The sequence below is a fragment of the Phasianus colchicus genome, chromosome 1, assembly GCF_987193195.1.
Source record: "Phasianus colchicus chromosome 1, bPhaCol1.hap1.1, whole genome shotgun sequence".
In the NCBI taxonomy this organism is placed as follows: Eukaryota; Metazoa; Chordata; class Aves; order Galliformes; family Phasianidae; genus Phasianus; species Phasianus colchicus.
Genome location: NC_143436.1, coordinates 102,503,170 through 102,524,751, shown reverse-complemented (window position 1 = coordinate 102,524,751; position 21,582 = coordinate 102,503,170). Strand labels below are relative to the sequence as shown.

Sequence of the window (21,582 nt, the reverse complement as noted above, 5' to 3'; positions counted from 1 at the left end):
ATGCTGACCAACTCATATAGGCCCCCTTACCTTCTAACACCCTAGCCCAGGGGATAGCTCCAAGTGAGTCCTAGAAGAGATCAAAGTTGGCTCTCCTGAAGTCCAGGGTAGCAATCCTACTTTTTGGGTTGCTTTTTCTACTCAAAATCTTGAACTCTACCATCTTGAGATCACTACATCCCAAGCTGTCCCCAACCTTCACTTCCCTAACAAGCCCATCCTTATTAGTAAGAACAAGATCCAGTAACACCCAACCGCTCATCGGTTCCTCCACCACCTGCATCAGAAAGTTATCTTCGGCACACTGCACCTGCGCGTGCCTGGCCACGTTGCTTATCCAACAAATATCTGGACAACTGAAGTCCCCCATAATAACCAGTACCTGGGATCACAAGGGTACTTCCAGCTGCTTGTAGAAGATGCCTCATCAACTTCCTCCTCCTGATCAGGGGGCATATAATACACACCCACAACAGTGTCACCTGTGCTAGCCTGTCCCTTAATTTTCACCCATAAGCTGGTAGGTGCATCACCCTTCCCTAGGTGGAGTTTGATACATTCTAGCTGCTTTCTCGCATAAAGAGCAGCTCTGCCACTCTGCCTCAGCAGCCTGCCTTATCTAAAAAGTACATAGCCATCCATGACAGTATTCCAGTCATGCAAGTTGTCCCACTATGTCTCCGTGATCATAATGAGATCATGGCTTGTGACCATACACAGATCTCCAACTCTTCCTGTTTATTTCCCACACTGCTTGCATCAGTATATAGACACTTTAGGGAAGAAGCAGGTGCAGGTATCCCTAAAGGGATGCAAGAAGATTTCAGGTGGTTAATTTGCAATGGTACCTCCTCTGAGGAGTCCTCACAAGATCCTACTGGATAATCCAGAGTTTTTCCCCTGCAATCTCCTACAACAGCAAGACCTTCTCTTTTCCACTGACCTCTTCCCCAGTCAAATCTAGTTGAAAACTGTGAACTACTTGTTCAACCCTAGTGAGCACCCTTCCCCCTTCATACTTAGTTTAAAGCCCTCTCAGCGAGCCCTGCCAGATCCTGGGTTAGGATCTGCTTTCCCCTTGGAGACAGGTGAGACCTGTCTGCAACCCATCAGGCCTGGTCTGATTAAACTGCTCCATGGTCAAAAAATCCAAAGTTCCTGTGGCGGCACCAACCTTTCAGCCATTTTCAAAGCCTTAGCTCTCTATCACTCACCACCCCAGGAAGGTGAGAGGAAAATACCACTTGAGCACCCGCTTCCTTACCCAACTGCCTTAAACCCCTAAAATCTTTTCTGATAGCTTGTGGGTTTCCTTGGGTGATTTCATTATTGACTGCCTGAACTATTAATAATAGGTATCAGTCAGAGGAACGAACCAGACACGGGAGATTTTTGGTGATGTCCTTGACTTGGGCCCCAGGAAGGCAGCACACCACCCTATGGGTTGGGTCTGCATATGGGGCCCTCTGTTTCCCTGAGAAGGGAATCACTTACCAAAATTACCCTCCTGCCTTTCCTGACAGACATTCTCAAGGCATGGGGATGACCGCCACATCCTAGGCCCTCTGTTAGGTGAACCCTCTCTCACCTCCTCACTCACCTACCCTTCAATTTCCAGTGCCCCAAACCTATTGTTTAGGGGTACCTGGGAAGTAGCGTAGGCAGGCAGGGGGTGTATACGTGATGCTGAGCTGGGGCTCTCTTCCAACCCTCCCCATCTGTCAGGTCTCTGTCTGACTGTGACATGGCAGGGGTCCACCACTTTTCAAGGGGCACCTCCCTGGCACCCTTCCCTCTGGTACGCCAGTGAGTCACTCCACAAATCAATCTCTCACCCACACTCCCTGATGGTCCTTAGTCTCTCTACCTCCTCCTTGAGCTCCACCACCATGCTGAGCAGCTCATCCACCTGCTCACACCTCACACAGGTGGAACTCCTGCCACCCTCCCACAGCAGCAGCAGGCTCAGGCACTCCCTGCAGCCAAAGATCTGAACAGCTGCATTTCTTGGCAGGCCTTCTGTTTGGGTCGCCACAGTCTTCTTGGGACAAGCCTGCTGTCTGATGGATACCATGTTTAAGCCTGTGGTCTCAGAGACTGCCAATAGAAGAGCTGGTCTCCCGAGCAAAGAGGGATAGCACTTATCTGCCTTGCCACTCAACCCACATTCCATACCTGCTGCTGCGGTACGGTACAAGCAGTGTGGGGTTCCCCTCTCTGTTCTCAGTGGGTAGCAAAATCCTTTGCTTGCCCTATGTATTCTGAGGGCCCTCCCAGGGGCTGCTTATAGCCTAGCAACTGCAACTGGGTCAAGGTTAAGGCCAAGGGTGGGCAGTGCTGTCTGCACCGCTGCTAGCTCAGCAGCCTGCCCACAAGCTGCCAGCCCCCTGGCACATGCACAGCATTTTTGCTGGCTTAAAGAAGCCCCCAAAAGAGCTTTTTTCTCAGCTCTTTTCTCTTCAGATCCCTTGCCCAGTGCAGTCGTACCCACCCTGAAGCCAGTCTCTGAAGCAATGAAGCAGGAAGCACTTCTGTACGCTGTGGATGACATAGCACTGGTGCAGGTTGCCCAGAGAGACTGTGGAGTCTCTGTCCTTGAAGGTCTTCAAAAACCATTTGGACACTGTCCTAGGCAACCTCCTTTCGTTGTTCCTGCTTGATGATCTCCAGATGTCCCTTCAAACTTCAAGCAGTCTGTGAAAAGTTTCCTTCACATTAAAAGTGACCCAGAGGAAGTGTTAGTGCTGAGACATCTAATTATGAGAATATACTGGTCAAAACTGTTGGCTAAATATAGAAAATATGCTTTTTACAAATACATGTAATCCATATACATTGCTTAATTGTTCAATTACTTCATGATGAATCATTAGTTTGAAGGGAAAAAAAAGGCTCTATATCTGTCAAATGCCATTCAAAGTATTACTTGATGGTATTTTAACTCAGTATTTGCTTTTACTTTTTCATTGAATGTATGTAATTATCATAGCTTCCATCTAGGACATGAAAATTTAAGTTAGGTAATAGGTAAAAGAAGGACCTTTTACCATAAGTATATATAGTCTGTTGGAAAGCCAGCCAAGGCATGTTGTAGACTTGTCGACAGTGGATTGCTTAGTGCTAGACGAGACACCCACATGCTGGAGCTGTGTGTAGGCACCAAATCAATACCTCTGCCATGCTGGGCTGGACTGAATGACTCACAAGAGGAAAAAAACCACACTAGTCCATGCCTGTAATCACATAGTAGCAAAGCATATATATGTGTGCATGGTGGGTTAACTGGACTCTGTATGCAGAAGTCCCTCCTGCTCCCCCCTGCTATTTGCCGGTAAGCCCAATACAGCAGAGAATGAAAGAATGAAGTGGCAAATCCTTTGGGAAATTACTATAAGTTCAGTTTTCTCAAAGTATCCTATTTAATTTTAAAATCTATTACATTTCACAACCTACTATCTAGTAACCATTATTTAGGCAAATAATTAGATGAAGTTTGGCTAAGACAAGGGTACGTTTGTCAAAATGTACCACAAAAGGAAACTATAAGACAAGTGATAATGGAACTGGGTAAGAGTCAGCAATAGTGTAATATGCAAGAAATATACCTAGCAAAATTCAAGATAAACTTCTTGAATAAAATGTACAATCATTTAATAGAAGTGATCTCTTTTTGTTGTTCTCATTTTTATGTGTTTTAATTTAAAAAAAAAAAAGTTTTTTTATTATATGCATTAACTATGTTATATATTTTATGGGGTTGATCTGAACGTAATGTCTCCTATTTTATTATGTTGACCCACAACATCAGAGGTGGATGTTGGTAGTGTGGCAGTAGAGGCTGAACCTTCCCACCAAATATTCTGTTACATTTTGTTGTCATGTGACAGATAGCAGCAGAGGGACAGTCTGACACAAGGGCATCTGATATGGAAGTGCGTATGAAGCATAGGGGTACCACTGAATTCCTCCACGTGGAAAAAATGGCACCCACTGACATTCATTGCTGCTGGCTGAATGTTTCTGGAGACCAGTGTATGTGAGCACAGTGAGGTGGTGAGAGATGTGTTTCAGCCATAGTGACAGCAACAGCTGGTTACCTCTGCTGGCTCTGGTGAAAGTGCACAGCTAATGGTGGTGACTATGTTAAAGAATAGTTTTCATAGCTGAAAATTGTGCTTTTTCTATCTGTTGTAATTTCCATGGAAATAATCAGGAGGCATTACTTTCAGAGCAGCCTACTATAAGTATTGGCCATGTCAAAATAAAAATCTGATACGGAAATGGAAGAATTAACAGGAAAAAATGTCTTTTTTAAAGGTAAGGTGTATATTTAACTTATATTTTGAATTCAGTGGATACTATAAGCCCTAGTCTAACTCCCACAAGCGAGGAAATGTTAGAAAGGATTCAGTGGTATCTTTAAGCTTTCTGTTGTTTACTTTTACAAGCAGATGAAAAAGGTTGTAAATTATTATTCAAATAATGAAAATTCTCACCGGGCTCATTCTTTAATCCTTCTTGAGATCTGGAATTTCCAGAACAGCCTCTCTTTTTTTCAGTTGCCCCAGAACTCCACTATTTATCAACTAGGTAGTGTTTTCATAACAGAAATACAAAGTTTTTTTTAAAAAAAGTCTTCAAAAGAAAACACAGTAATATATGCTAATATGTGCTAATTCAGGTCTTTATACATACAGAGACAATTTCAGCTGAAGAAATTTAGCAATTTTCCACTTAAATTTTGAATATTGTTCACTGTTTTGTTTGATAAAGAAGTCTCTTGATATTTCTTTTCTTTCAAAGATTTGGTTGCCATATGCATTTCTTACTGTCAAACTTATTAAAAAAAAATCAAATTTCAAACAAGAACCTGAACACAAATTACTGTCTTAAAATCATTAAACAGAAGTGGAAAATATTTTCTTTTCACAAGTTTTATTATTGGTTGATTTTATTTATTTTCAATATTTAGCATTAGCTACACAAGCCTTCACAAAATGTTAACCATGTGCAAACAATTTTTCTTCTCACCTTCCTCTAAGGCAAAACTTCTGTGTAGCTATTCAAGTGATATCAGAAAGAAAAGTTTACTTTAATAATTCTTAGTAATATTAGAAATCAAGAATATTGATAAAACATTCCTTTAAAGTCTGACCTAGTTTCTTTTTTTTCCCAGCTACTTTCATGTCTCTTAATTTTGGTAATGAATACGGATAAATCTTTTTTAATGTTGTTTTCAATTGATTTAAAGTTTGCTTCTGCTTTCTACCTCATTTATTCAAGTCTTTGAGAGCACTTTGTGAAAACAAATGACAAATGTTTTCATTAATCTTAGTTTTCGATCATCTTTGCAAAATCTAAATTCTAGGCTAAAGTCTGCAAATGTGTACTATTTTAGTATGCATGATGAACAAGAAGATATAGTTGAAAGCAAGTTAAAAGGAGCAGTTTTTCTGATAGCTGAGAGTTAGTTTTAAAAACGTTGAATTCTTTCTCTGATAGTAGCTAAGTTATCTAGCTGCATTATGTCCTTTCACTCCCTAAGTAAGATGAAAATTATGTTTTGACCAGGCTATGTTAAGAAAGGACAACTGTCTCCAAAGCTCTGTTATTACAACCCCACTCAAATTCCCAGTGGGTCAGGTGATCTCTGCACTGCCTTGTATCTGGGTCTGTGGGATAGCTGGGGAGGTGGGCACAGCACCACCTTGATAGCCCTCCAGCCACCTCTAGCCTGGTACCCATAGCCAACTCTGTGCTGTTCCCTGATACTGCTTAAGACCATTTCTGTTCTTATCCTCATAGGATGCTGAATGCCTTGATTAGCAGTTACCTGGGTTCTCACTCATTTTGCACTCATTCTAGGCAAAATGTAAAAATCACAAGTTTTTACTTGATATACCACTCTGATGATCTTCTGCTGTGAAGGGAGTTGATTACAAGTACACAAAATTAATGCAAAATACAATATTCTTGCAGATAAATTGTTTGTAAGTACAGCATGACCCCAGGAGATTTTTAGATTAAAAAAGGAATATACCTGGAAATGTTGTAATAATTTTAAGTGGGACAGGATGAACTTTCTTTCCACTACAGAATTTTGGAAAGATCACCAAAATAAGCTAGTATCAGCATTAGACTTTGGGTTTCAAATACCGTCATATGGATGAAATGTCTGACTTCTTGATATGATGAAACATATACTGTGTCCAGTTTAGGAAGTCATTCACAGATTAATTTTCCCCAAATTTGAGGAAGTAGAGTCTGTATGCCTGGTCTATTACTATACTCTGTCCTGACCACCGACTGTCAGCTCCTGCTCTTGACTCAGGTAGACTTTTGGTGCACTTGCGTCTGGCAGATCTCACATCTGAAGAAGAAGATTATACTCCTAAATTTATTACAAATTCTTGAAATTCTTAGCTTTTCAACTAAGGAACCACCTGCAAGCATAAGAAAGGTAACGATAACAAGTTGTGAATACTTACTGTCCTCTGAAATGCACAGGCTATAGTCTAGTTATATGTATTTCGGGTGTATGGAACTGTACATAGGAACATACGTAAGTGATGCTTTATAAGCTTGTGTAATTACTAAGGGCAGGAAAGTAAGCTGTAGAAAGTTAGAAGGGACCACCATGATCAATGAGCTCAAATCCTGGCTCCACACGGGACCACCCAAAAAGCAAGGTATAAAAAGTGAATTACTGATACTCTGTTTCATAAGCATATTTGAATTGATTTTACTGCAGAGCAGTAGTATGGCAAAAGGCTAGAATGTACTTAGGTTGTCTCAGTGGTGAGTGATCTTATTTGGCCAGCAAATTTAATTTCTTTTTCTCAGGGTGGTGGATTTGAGATGCAACATAAGTTCAGTCATCTCCATCATATCCAGCCATGTTGAAAGTGAGACTTATTAGGCTTTTCATGTAATATATGCTGGCTCAGGTCTTACATGCCATTTATCTTCACTTGTGAGGAGACCTTAGAACTCACTTTTGCTAATGTCATCAGCGATTTATTAGTCTCCTCACTTGTGAAGATAAATGTCATATCAGACCCAAGTCATCACGCCTTCCCTCTACATATAAATCCAGATTTAGAAGAAGAAAGTGAGAAAGCAACAGAATATTCCCAGATGGTTTGTGGTTAGGGATGTCACACCTTCTACAGTAGAAATTGGACATCTGCTTTAATAAATCTTGTTGTTTGAATATTACTTCTTTGACATATACATTTAGGCAGATGCCACTGAAACATTCAGGTGCTTTCCTTCATTCTGCACAGAAGTCTTTTCTAGGAATGCCAGTAGTGATTGGTAAAAGCCCTTTAAGAAGCTTTACCAGAGGAAATGGCTGAAGAGAGAGAGAAGTACATTTGTCAAAATCACAGAAGGGCGAAGTTCCCATTTAGAAATGAAACCTAAATGCCACTTACGTGTATCTTCTGTCTTTACGGGCTTTCATATATCACTCAAGACTCAGAGAAAAGACTGTGCACAATGCAGAATAAAACAAGACTAAAGATTGAACACCATGCTGGTTCATTTCTAAGCTTCCATGGATACTGTGTTTCAAAGGGCCAGAAATGAGGTGAATCTCATTTTCTCTTTTGAATTCTACAGACTGGGATCATTACTTTAATGTGCAGAATACAATACCCAGAATTAAGTTAAGCAATTGTGTGACAGGTTGAATTAGAACTGTTACAGACATGCTACCTGCCATGATGCAGATGTCTAGGAAGACTGAAAGGGACACAAATAGTACCATTGTCATTTAAATCTTCAAGAATTACTTTTAAAAGCAAAAGATGTTTAGGTTGTCAGGACACTTGCTTTGTGGAATGACTTCTTGATAAACAAAATACCCTTTTTGAGTCTGCACTCTTCACAATTGTAAAGATTGTTTATAATCAGCTCACTTTACTTTGTCTAATGATAATGCATCATGAAATCTGTACCACAAACCAGCTTGATTTCTGTAAAGAAACAATCTAATCGCCTTCCGGAAATGTTTGTTTTGTTGAAAGATATGTATCTCTATGACAGCTAAGCTCAACAAGGGCACTCATGCTTGTAGCCTTGATGTTGCCTGTAAGCAGGATGGTTCTTAAGGCTTCTTTTTCCTGCACATATTCCTCTTGCAGTTCCTACAGATCCCAGTTTTAATGACCTCCTGGTTGTGCTACTCTGCTCTTGGCTGTTTTTCTGAGGAAAAGAAGACAAAGAAAAGAATGCATTTTTTGGTGCCTCTTTTTTATGAAACCAACAAGGAAGACTCTCAACATGTATATGTTTGTGTATACATAGATGTATGTATACAATGTCATACACTATAATGAAATGTATAGATATATACTTATGAACACTTACAAATATATGGAGGGCTGGAGAATAGGACCAGGCTTTTTTCAGTGGTGCTCAGTGGGAGACCAAAAGGCAATGGGCACCAACTGGAACATAGGGGTTTCATCTGAACAAGAAGAAAAACTTTTTTACCTTGAGGGTGAAAGCACTGGAACAGGCTGCCCAGAGAGGCTGTGGAGTCTTCTTCTCTGGAGATATTCAAAACCCACCTGGAAGCTTTCCTGTGCAACCCACTGTAAGGAGCTTGCTTTCGTAAGGGGTTGGACTATATGATCTCCAGAGGTCCCTTCCAACCAACCCCTATGATTCTGTGATTTTGTGAAACATCCATTCCACATACAGCAGTAACATCTTTCTGGGACCAGTAGATGTCATTGCAATAGGAAGAGTATCTTTTTAATTATTATTATTATCTTAAGTTGTCAGTTATTTCTAACAAATTCTAGTACTAAATATCACATGTGCAGATCTCTTGTACTTAGTTTGTCTTCTTGTACTATTAGTTACTTTTTTTCTTTCCTTTTTTTTTTTTTTTTTTTTTTAATTGTAATGTACAGCTTTTTCATAAACTTTTCATGTCAGAGTAACGTGCATGAGTTATATTTCTGCATTTGATATTGCTGGCCCAAAAGGGAGATAAATGCTGGGAAAGGATGGATTTTATCTGGAGTATACTTCTAAGCCTAAACTTGTTGTGGTGAGTATTATAAAATCTCTTTTCTAATTGTTCCTTCAGAGGAGTTTGTGGCTATCTGTCATGGCACTCTTCAGACACAGATTTTTTTTCTTCTGGAAAAACCTGATAAAATATGTAGGTTAGGTACTACACCAGGAACTAGCAATGTCTGTCTAGAGACCACCTTAATTTCTTTGCAAACAGGGAGATGTTCAGACTACATGGAGAGGCACTCTTGTGAGAAAGTTCCAGAAATGCCTAGAGCTAGTAGAACTCTTTCTGAAGCTGTATGGAAAATTCTCACTGTGGGTAAGCCAGCTGTCCTGTCACACTTAGCCACATCCTGAGAATGAAGATGGAATGGAAATGTGCTAAACCAAAGGTTGTGTTTTACAGAAGGGAAGACAAACAAAGATAATCACCTAACAGAATTTCAGATTATTTTAACAGAGCAACAGCTCTACTTATAGCTACAAGATTTAATGTCAGATCCCTGGATTTGCCAAATAAATCTGAATGAGAAATTTGCTACTAGAAGCTAGTTACAGGATTTGTCTTATTTTAGGGACAGTCAAGATATTTCTGTTTTACAAACAATTCATAATCAACCAGTTCATCACAAGCTCAGGAAAGACGTAAGCACGTATACAGATGATAAGCATTTACAGAGATTGTTTCAAGAACAACTGTGAAGCACAACTATGCCATTAGTAAGAAACTGAATGGTATTCTCTGCATACAAAAGTTTAGGAGGACATCTTAACACTGAAGTTTTACAAATAATACCCCCAATGGCTTCATCCAGTAAAATGCTTTTAACAACACAGAAATCTGGTCTGCAATTCAGCAGTTAAACTGAACAGCAAAAAGAGAGGATAATGGTGCTATACATAATTTGCTTCAACAGCCTGCTAGTGCATTAAACCATCATGATATTTATACAGCTATGATAGAAATAGAGCAAGAATCCAAACAGAATGCGGGTAAAGATGCAGGTGGAAAATCTTGTTTCTTTATGTCCTTGGTCTTGTAGACCTTCCTAAGTGTAGTCTGAAAAAATTCAGTCTCCAAATCAAATCTCTCCCCATAATGCTGTCATTGAACTAAATCACTACCAGATGAAGTATCCAGCAGCGTAGCACCAATTACATTATGATTAAAGTTGGTTCTTTTTGCACAGATCAAGTCAATTCTCTACATTATGGGTACATTACTGATTTTTCAAGCTTGAGGAGATTTAGGCAACACTTATGGTCATTATATATTTTCTGCACATAATGCAGTTATTTCTAAATCATTTCAGTGATGATACCAAACCAGTTTCTGAGCAAAATGAGAAGATACATTAATTTTTTCATCTTTGTAACTGTAAAAAAAACCATCTATTTGTTTCTTTGATATGATGTGATTAATACCGTCCACAATCTCTAACAGGCCACAAAGTAGATCAGTACCCTATCCACAGCACTAAAAGATAACCAGGTTGTGCACAGTAGAAGTTAGTCTGGACTGTGTATGTCAGTAGACATGTAGATAAGTTAATATCGTATGCGTTAGTGCCAGGGAGATGGTCCAGCACCGTGTGTTAATATAATGCATTTGAATTACTATTAAGAGAAAAAGAAATCTTTTCAAAGAAAACAAAACTTTAATCCAAGATTTATATGCGGTGAGTTTGGCTAAGGGATCAAAGCATGAATGTCTAAAAATTTCCAGTTAAGAGTAACTTTCTTTTCTAGGATGAAATTAATGGTACTAAATACTTCACAGCATGAAAGACCAAGAAACAAAAAACAATTTCCACTTTGTTGAAGCACTATTTCAACCAGAATTTTCTCAGCCCGCATTCAGCCCTGCCTGTACAGAGACAAGTGAGAGGGAGGGAAATACTTCCTTGTCCCTGCTTGCTGTTCAGTGATCCCACTCATTGGAAATGTTAATAAAGTACTCATACTGAGGCCTCTCCAATTGTTGTTTCATTAAAATTAGAGTTTAATTAACAGCTTGTCTGTGATGCTAGCTAAACTGTGACAGCAGTTTAGTCTTATATGATATTACTGGCTTGCATATGATGCTCTGTCTTCTGTATTTTTCACAGAATTCTTAGATTTCACCTTGCAAAACAAGACAACTCATGATATTTGCACATACAGTCCTATACCTAACAGTGTGGTTGTTGGGACAACCACTCCCATGTGATGATAAAAGGCCTGGAACATCTCCTCTATGACGAAAGGCTGAGTAACCTGGGGCTGTTCAGCGTTGGGAAGAAAAGACTGAGGGAGAACTGGTAAATGTTTATAAACATCTGAAGTGAAATGGAAGGCAAATGGATGAGGCCAGGCTCTTCTTAGTGATAGGACAAGGAGTAATGGCCTAAAACTTCAAGATAGGAAGTTCCATACAAACTTGTGGAAGAACTTCTTTACAGCAAAGGTGATGGAGTATAGGAACAGCTTGCCCAGTGAGGTTGTGAAGTCTTGTTCTATGGTGATATTCAAGATCCATCTGGACAACTACCTGTGCAACCTATTGTAGGGTACCTTCTTTAGCAGAGCAGTTGGACTTGATGATTTCTTGAGTTTCCTTCCAACCACTGCAATTCTGCGATTCTCTGTCCTGACATCCTGAGTGTCTAGTATCTTACAAAGAGATCACTTGCAAGATTGATCACTCCATTGCTGCATGTTTTGCAGTGAAAACAGAGATAGTGAATACAAGGATCCTGAGCTGGAAACCCTTGGGGTGTGCAGAGACCTGCCAGGGCCTGCAACTCTCATAGAGCTGCTGGTAAAACATGGGTGGGGCCAGGAGTAAGGGCATCCATTGCCCTCATGCACAAGGGCAGCCTCAGAGATCGCAGGGCATGGCACTACAGTGAAGCCTGGCTGTCTTCAAGTGCTGTTGTAAAACTAGCATACAAGGTACTCCAATCATAGTATCCACAGCAGGAAGCTGTGTCCTCTGCGAACTCTGCACCCACAGGAACATGCAACCCAGACATGCAACACAGACAGAGCTCTCAAGGGAACATCCAGGCCTCAGTTTGCAGGATGTGCCTGAGCTTCTGCCATTGTCTGACAGCAGCAAAGTGTGCACCTGTGGGAGCTGGGACCAGGAAGCAGAACTGCTCAGCCTGTGGACAGAGCTCTAGGAGGATGTGGACAGGCTGAGCAGCACCAGGGAGTTGGAGATTGACTGGTGGAATCATACTGGGTTATTCCTGCAACAGATGTATCAGCCAGCCATAGCACAAGAAATGAAGGGTCCCCTGCTTTCTCACCATCAGACAGAACACCATCAGACAGAAGGTAGTAGCTTAAGAAAAAGAGGCAAAGGAAGCAAGTCTCTGCTTGAAGTGGCAGATGAATCACCTTTCTGCCCATCTCAGCTTCCCAGGTGCCCTTGTACAATATGTATGAGGCTCTGGAACTTGAACAAAGATGGATATATGGGCTATTGTCAACAGTGACTCTCTTCTGAGGGTAGCAAATCTCAATATGCTAACTAAACCCACCTCTTAGGGAAATTGCTGGCTGCTTGGGTTAAAGGCACTGATATGGCCCTCAGATTATTATGCTATGTTTTTTTCCTGTAGGCAGCAAAGAAGTAAGTTCAAGGGTGGTCAAAAGATACTTCAGAGCATTTGGGCAATTGATTAAAGGACCAAGTACACAGGTAGTGTTTTCATCTATCCTTCCAGTTGGAGGGGACGATACTGGAAGAAACAGGCAGATCCAGCTTCTTAATAACTGATTTTGTGGGTAGCGTTATGGGCAAAATTTTGTTTTTTGATCATGGGATGGTCTACACGGGACTAGGTCTGCTGGTGCCTGATGCACCTTTCTCAAAGTGGGAAAACTAAGTCCTGTCCCTGGAGACTTTCAAGGAGAGGTTGGATCAAGCCCTGATCTGGCTGTGCATATCCCAGTTCATTGCAGGGGAGTTGGACTTGATGACCTTCAAAGGTTCCTTCCAACTCTAAGGATTTTATCATTATACATTTAAAAGCAGTTCAAAATTTGCAGTATTTTGGTGTCAGTTGCTGCGTTTACTGGATATCATCAAACTGCTGATAGTTAGCATTTGGAAACAATAAATGTAACAATTAGTTGGAAGTATTCCTTTTGTTTCTGTGTTAGCTGTATAGTGTAGCTGCGTGAATATATGTAAATACCATTAAAAACTACTTATTGATCCTTTATAAATTACATCTGAATATAAAATAATGCTCAAGTTAATTGACTTTACATTTTCAGCAGGCACTTCACTAAGTAATTATTATTTATCTAACAATAGTTTCAAATACAAATTGATTATGCATATTTGCCATTAAAGTCATTGCATAACACAAACAACAATTATCTTCTGAAATTATCAGAGAAGATTAAGAGAAAATCATTTTGACATCAGTTTACATATGTAATTTATTAAAAAACAAAAAACAAAAACCAAAATATCATTGTCATTCCTCACAGTCAACTTATTTTGTCAAAAAATAACTAAGGTGAACCAAAAAATAATAAAAAAACCTTCTTGTTTTGTGTACATCTTTTTAGCAAAGTAATCTGCATCAAGGATCTATATGTGTTACACTGCTTTAATGATCCACCTGGTTTCTCTGGAATAATCTTGTGGGACAGGATCAAATCTCACAACCTTCTGCCTACACTTCCTTTGATGCAGCCCAGGACACAATTGGCTTTCTGGGCTGCGAGGGCACATTGCTGGCTCATGTCCAGCTTGCCATCCACCAGTACCCCTAAATCTTTTTTGGCAGGACTGCACAGGTAGTGACCTTGCCTCAACCTAGGTGCAAGATCTTGCTTTTGGATTTGTTGAACCTCATGAGGTTCACCTATCCTCACTGCTCAAGCCTGTCTAGGTCCCTTTTGATAGCATCCCATCCCTCTGGTGTGTCTACTGCACTCCACAGCTTGGTGTCATCAGCAAACTTGGTGAGGGTGCACTTGACCCCAATGTCAGTGTCACTGATTAAGACATTAAAGAGCATTGATTCCAGCACTGACCCCTGGTGGAAACCACTTATCACTTGCTGTCCAGACATTGAATCATTGATCGCCAGTCTCTGGACTTGATCCTGTAGCCAGTTCTTTGTCCATTGAACAGTCCACTTGTCAAATCCATATCTTTCCAACTTGGAGAGAAGGATATTCTGGGATATTGTATCGAAGACCTTACTGAAGTCCACATAGATGACGTCAACGGCTCTTCCCTTGTCCATTGATGCAGTGACATCATCAGAGAAGACCACTAGTTGGTCAGACATGCTTTGCTCTTGGTGAAGCCATGCTGGTTCTCCCGTATCACCTCCCTGTCTTTCATGTGCCTTAGTATAGCTTCCAGGAGGATCTGCTCCACAATCTTTCCCAGCACAGAGGTGAGACTAATAGGTTCCTGGAGTCCTCTTTTCTACCTTTCTTAAAAATGGGTGTGATGTTGCCTTTTTTCCAGTCTCCAGAGATTTCACCTGATTGTCATGATTTTTTAATTATCATTGTAAGTGGCATAGTGACTATATCTGCTAATTCCCTCAGAACTCTGGGATACATCTCATTGGGACTCATAGAGCGTACTGTCCCTCCTTTACAGGAGGGACATTGCTTCTCCAATCTCCTCCTACTAAAGCAAACGTTTCAGGACTGTGTGGCAAGCAGTTATCAGAGAAGACTGAGGCAAAATATTTAAGTACCTCAGCCTTCTCCTTGTCTGTTGTTATCAGCTTGCCTAATGAGATGTGTTAGGAAAACTTCTGCTCCAGTATGCTTGCTCAATCATCTTTATCCCAAAAAGAGACAAAAGTGAGACTTCAGCTTTCTTTATTCTAATAAAGAGTGAGTCCATAGGGGTATGTCCCTGTGGAGTCTCTCAAAGTATTTGGGGGCACAGCCCCTCTTTTATCCCTTGTACCCTGACACTAGCAAGCCCTTCCACCTTTCCCCATTGACTGAGGTATTCAGGGTTCACATTCTTCTCAACCATCCCCTCAGTAGATAACACCCTTCATTTCCTTCGTTTATACATACTTTGTAATCTGGGTTCAGAGTTTGTTGTTTTGCCCAACTAGAACTATCTTTGCATTCTGTAAAATCTATCACCCCCTGTTCAGCCCAGCAAACAAGATTTACATGCAGATGCTAAGCTAGCATCTCCTACCATATGCTTGCAAGATAAGTTTTTTTAACCAAATCCTTGTGACTGAAACTCTGCTCCACTTTTTCTTCATCTTGTTTTGCAGGGCTCCCCTATCCTTCCTTTGTTCTTCCCAAATTTTATTTTGCAAGCACAATTTACCCTTGTTTTTCATTCATATGTATATCCTATTTTAATGATGCTGGACCAGATCCTAATGACCCTCAAAGTAAATTTTTTAGCTATTCAGGCAACAGCTGGCAAATGAGACAATGTAAATCCATACCAAAAGGATTACCAAAACACAAAAAGTAAATAAATGAATGAATAATAAAATGGAAAGAGTTTTTCACTGCACACCTATACGAAGGTCAAACAAAAGTATTATTAATTCGTAACATCTTCATTGCAGTCATCTGGTGCCACCCTGCTTTGTGACATGTGTCTGTTACTGAATTCTGCTTAGTGAAGTGAAATTTTTTTGTTTCTGCTTTATGGGGTTTATATTTTCAGTTTTGGTGCTCTCCATGTTGAGGGGGAAAAAAAAAAGGAGAACAATAGGATCACAGAGAGAGTAGTGAGGGAGCTTCTAGGTTATGAAATTGGTCCCTTGCAAGCACTATAATATTCAACTAGTTTGAAGATGTACTGAGTTTCTTATAGACTGTCACTTTTCATCTACTTTATTTTCAGGAACAAGCCTTGAAATTTTGACAGTCTGGAAGACTTTTTTAGAAATTAAACCTAAATTTATTCATGTTCAGCTTATGTCCATTTGTTCCTGTGCCATTATTCTCCTTTAGCTCAAGTGGTTACTTTCTCTTCCTTGTATTCATTCTCTTGTTGAGCCTATCCTATCCTTTCTCAGCCTTTCCTTTTCTGGTTTAATGAAACAATTTCTTGTCTATCTTTCATGAGAAAAAAAATCCTTTGTGGATTATTGTTTGTTGTACATTGTCCTATTTGAATTCACTGATCCATTTATATGATCACATTAAGGGTAATTGAGATTTTGTTTTTGTTGTCACTTCCACAACAGAATGAGAGAAAGTTCTTAAATACTCTCCCTCACTTTCCACTTATCTTGTCTTCAAGTAGAGTATAGCCTTTTATTTACCTTTGAAAGTTACTGGTAAATGTTTGAAATCTGGAATGATTTCAAGTGAAAATCTTGCTAAATCATGTAAAAGGACACAGAAAAACACCCACTGATTTTTTTCTGTTTTAGAAACATTATCTCATTAGGTTGTGAAACAATTACAGTTATCTGAAGGCACAAGCAGGGACATTTATCCTTCCCTCAATGCATATGCAAGGTTGCAATAAGCCCATTAGAGCCTGTGAGATTTATGTGTGTTTATAATGGGAATAACAGGCCCCAGTGTGTGGCACAGGGGAAGCAGGAGTATGAACTCGAGACTGGAAGCCAACAGCTTGAGTTGTAATTAATGCTGAACGAGCATTTTAAAACAAATGCTTTCAGAAAAAAAAGTCTTGTTTTTTACTGTTTTGTGAATTACCTTCCAGCTAGTCTATAATATCAAAATTTCTTTTTGGTTTACTTCTGTTGAGAGAATCTCTCTCTCTTTTTTTTTTTTTTTTGTGATGAAAGTTATGTCAAAACTATTCCTGAAATACTCGGTGGCTTTCAGCTTTGCCATTTGTACAGAATTCTTTCCAGGCTGATATGAGAGAACATAAACTTGACAGTGGCCACAAGTACTTCATGTAGAGTGCTCAGGGAAGAAAAAAAGCTGGATATTTGAGGGCATAGAGGATGCAAGGGCATTTGAAAATCTTCATCTTGTCATCTTGAGACAAATACGAGCTCTTAACTATGTACTGTAGGAGAATCTCAAATTTAATCATACTTGTGTTCTTTCCACAGGCAATCTGAAAGATGTTGGTTTACTGGCTGTGTAGAAGACTTCGAATTTACTCATGTCATTTTCTTACTAAGTAATGGTATGTCTGTATGAATATGACATTACTTTTGTACATTCTTGTCTGATACTTTTTTTGGATGGTATAGTTTTACCGTCTGGTTTAGAACACTACTTATTGCTTTACATTTATTTATATTTAATATTTCAGAGAGAGATTTAGCCTGATATTTGTATGTTCTCATTTTTGTTATCATTATTTGTGGTGCACTGCTGTTACAAAGAACTGCACTCAGTTCTTTTATATATATATATATATATATATATATGTATTTTATTAACTTCACCATCATCATACACTTTAATTTCCTGCTTTGGAAGATTGATTTAAATGCTTTGCTCTGAAATACATTTATGTGTATTCTTAATTTGATTTTTTTTTTTTTTTTTAATGAATGCACATAGTTTGGGTTTTTTTTTCCTCTGTTACATTTCTAAGTCAATGTCCAAATAGCTGCAGAATTCCTTCCAGTGGCTTACTGTCCTGAGTATCACCCCATGTATATCATATTGCTTGCTCTACAGCATCTGCAATTTATCGTTAACATAAAAGGATATATATTTGGTCTTCCTATATTTGGTCATCTGCTTTTCCCAGCAGGGAGAGGCAGTGCTGGGTTCAGCTCTGCTCCCTGCAGCTCAGCTCCTGCGGTGTGCAGTACTCATGTGCTTGTGACCACTTGGCCTTGTTTGTGAGGGCTATGGTAAAGATATGACAGTCCTTAGTTTTCTTTGCAGAGAGTATTCAGGTATGTTTTCTAACCAACAAAGTTCACTTCTTTCCAGCAGAAGATTTCAATGTTATACCTGTGATGAAAAAAAGTATATTGCTATTCTCCTGTCTTTTCAGCTTGTGTACAATATGAAATAGATGTATATAATTACTTCTAACCAGTTTTAAGATAATGCAACAAAGGTGTTAGTCACAATCCAATAATAAGGAAGGAATATCTTTCCCTGCTCCAAAGATAAGGGCTCTCTGGAAAACTCCCAGAACAAAACAGTCTCCAAGTAAAAATATTTCTTTCTTGGCTGCCAGCCTTTAAATGAGGTTGGAGGGGTAGAGTTGCATGCAAATTAGTACTACAAGAAAATCCTCTAACTGATTTTTCATCATATTCCTGACATGTTTTTTGTACTTAAAAATTGTGAGAATCTAAATTTCAATAACTTGTTACAACTATGGATTTATTCCTATCAAAGGTATTGAGTATTATATTAATGTTATTAAGCACAACCTACCCAATCATAAATATCAATGATACGTGGCACGTTTATTCTACAAGAGTAAAAGGAAGCACTGGGTGGATTATGTATAGAACTAATATTTTAAATTGAATTCAAATAGAAGGGAAAACGTGCTCTTTATTCTGTTATAACCAAAAAGTGTATGCATTTATTAGTATGTATGAATCTACTTAAGGAATTTCTGAGACAATTGCACTTAACAAGGCACTTCAGGAATCCTACATGAACAGTACTTTGAACTGATAAACACTTTTGATCTCATAAAGTACAAATTGTTCTCAGACACGAATGCTGTTTAGCTTGTATCTTAATGTACAGGCCTTGCTTATTTGGTGAGGAAATTGTGGAGTTTACATGGCGAGTTAAAACATTCTTTTCAGGATCAAATAACTGCTCATTGCAACCTGATCTTTGTGACTGCAATTTGAATGATTTGCAAGGAAAAGTGTCTGCAAAAACAGCTAGTTTGTTTATGACCTGAAATACAGATATTTTATCTGTGAAGGTATATTTTTTTCACCATTTTGCCTTTTGCTACAGCGAATGAAAAATCTCTTAAGATCTGGGAGTATGTATTAGTTGAGAAGGTGGCTTGGCCTTTCAGTGCTACTGCTGAATTACTGCTTGATTGTAACACTCTGGATTTGATTAATCTACATCACAAAACCACACAGATTTTGATACCATTTAGTTGATAATTGGCCTTCTGCTTCAGAGCTGGATCACTAGTACTGCTGATAGTCAGGTACTTTGCAAAATCTCTTTAGGGCTTATTTGCCTGTGCCTTTATTTAGCTTAGTGCTAGTGCTCCATCAAAAACAAATTTTCAGTCTTTACAATGAGACATGCCTACTGTGAGAGGTTTTTCACCATTGCATCTCCGGTGTCTACAGGCTTAACTTGTTATCTGATATATTTAGTCCATCACCATTAGTAAACAAAAAGCTGTCTTTCCACTTATTTTTGAAATTTTTGTATAACTGGTTCTAAAAGTTGAATATTAAAGAAAGCTCATGAACCTGAGATTTGGCAGTCGTATATGATGCCATTCTTCACAACAAATGTACAAAAAAAATATCATTTTTATGTGTGGATGGTTGTCTAATTATTTGGTTGCTAACAGTGTCAGTCATTTATGAGCTGGTTCGACCCAGTTCTGTGACTAGCGAGGCAGAGGGACCCACAAATCTGTGCCCCGGAAAGGGGTATGGGAAAGACGGTAGAGAGATGGGCCCAAAAACAAAAACAGTGGCAAAGATCTGAGAAGAAACAAACTAATTTACTAAATAAGATATTGGAATGCAAGATAACACACTATAATACAATTTAATTAGAATTGAAGCTAATACATCAAATATAATGAGAGAAAGAGAGTCCAAAAACTGTAGGCCTTACACTAGTACTGAGGTAAGATACGCAGTCGGGACGAGCAGCAGGGAAGAGAGCCTGACAATCAAAAAGGGAAAAGAGAATGTCAGGTGACCTACCAAGGCCTTATATCTGTTCCCCCTGAGCAGAAACGATAATGGAACAGTAAACAGTCTTCTGTGGAATGTAGTTCTTCTCTTCTGGGACAGGTGCCTGAAACTGGAACATTAACTCTTTAACTGCATATGTTGTGATGTGGCATGCCGATAACCCCAAATCATAAAACTATGACAAACAGTGTTTGGCAGCCAAAGATTAAGATGGAAATTCAGAAAATTCTCTGCTTGGCAGAATCCGTGCTATGTTGGACAACAACCAACGCAAAACAAAAACAAACAGTCATCCCTACCACAACCACCACCACCAACAACAACAAAAAAAAACAATAAAGGAAAAAGCACACACTATACATTAATATTCCAATTAAAAGAAATCACGTATGCACTAAATTACAAGATGTCACCAAAGTGCTTTATGCATAGTGCATTTCTCACTCTATGAAGGCCTTCGTTAGGAAATTTCTCTGAATCAGAGATCCCTGATTGGGAATTATGCAACAAAAGAAGTTACTACTCTGAAGAAATTATATGCAGCTCTGTGGATGTGTCCTTGTCAATCCTCAGCTCAACAAAATACAGAGGATACACAGGAAATCAGTTAAAATAGGAAAAGCATCTAATTTTTCATTCTTTCTTTTATTCTAAATCTGGTAATTAGTTTATTAATTTTTCATTTTAGTACATTGAAACATATTCTATGCTCCATCAAAATACAGTCTGGTAGCAAGAATGAGTTTAGGTAATCTGGCAAATATTGATATCCCACTCCATGAGATGTGAAGAATATAACAAAAATGTGTAAAAATGAAAGTATATCTTTTACCCAATTCAGTGATGATCAACAGGCTCTGCAGGTTTTCTCCTTATTAATCTGCAAGAAAGGCAAATCATGACAGGCACGTAATGAGCCAGAGCATCATGAGAGGTCCAGACAGAATTCTTGTGGCAAGAATAGAGCATCAGGAAAGAGCCTGAATACTAAAGGTTTCATACCAGATGCGCTTATCCATTGCTTGTATTTTACTATATTTCTAAATTCCTTTATCACGTAAAATGTTTTTTCCACAGAAAAAAAATGCCTAGAGATTTTAAACTTAGTTATAAGGCTAAGCTGCCCCAGCTGGACAATGAACAGTAATCTCTGAACAGAAACAGAGAAAACAATCTTGTGCAGGAACATCTTGAACTGCCACAGCTAAATTTTCTGTAGCTTTTCCGGCAGAGACTTACCAACCAGTTCCCAAACACATTCTGCTGTGACTTTTTTTTTTGTCTGCTGCTGTGCTTTGACCACACTGGGAGATTCAATTACTTTCTCTCTAACCCTGACATTCTTTCAGTAGCAAATATCAAGATATCTCCTGCTTAAGATGAAAAATAGGAAAGTGCAAGCCTGTGAATGTTAATGAGTTTGTAAATTCCTAGAAAAAGACCCTATTTTAACCTTCTTTTTCCACTTCATAATATGTCATAGAATCATATTATAATTGAACCACTGATTGAAAGTCAATACTTCATAAAACTAAGAGACATAAGGTAATAATTAAAATAATTAAGTAGGCAATTTTTGGTGAACTTTTAGACTTTCTCAGAGAATTGCTGTAAAATACAAAGCCTGAAAAAGGAGGGTTTGGTAGAATTACTGGAAATGTTAAGGGTACCATTAGAATTATTGGACCTCAGAAAAGACGGTAGACACAATTAAGCA

General features: G+C 39.0%; 1 long non-coding RNA gene across 1 annotated transcript in view; it reads left to right on the top strand.

The window, feature by feature from the left end:
• The first annotated feature begins 11,278 nt into the window (after window positions 1–11,278).
• LOC149919918 (uncharacterized) overlaps window positions 11,279–21,582 on the top strand; it is a 30,256-nt gene continuing 19,952 nt past the window's right edge. The window contains exons 1-2 of the long non-coding RNA XR_016459371.1: window positions 11,279–11,333; window positions 17,085–17,161. This is a non-coding gene — a long non-coding RNA (uncharacterized LOC149919918). The remainder of the gene's footprint in view (window positions 11,334–17,084; window positions 17,162–21,582) is intronic.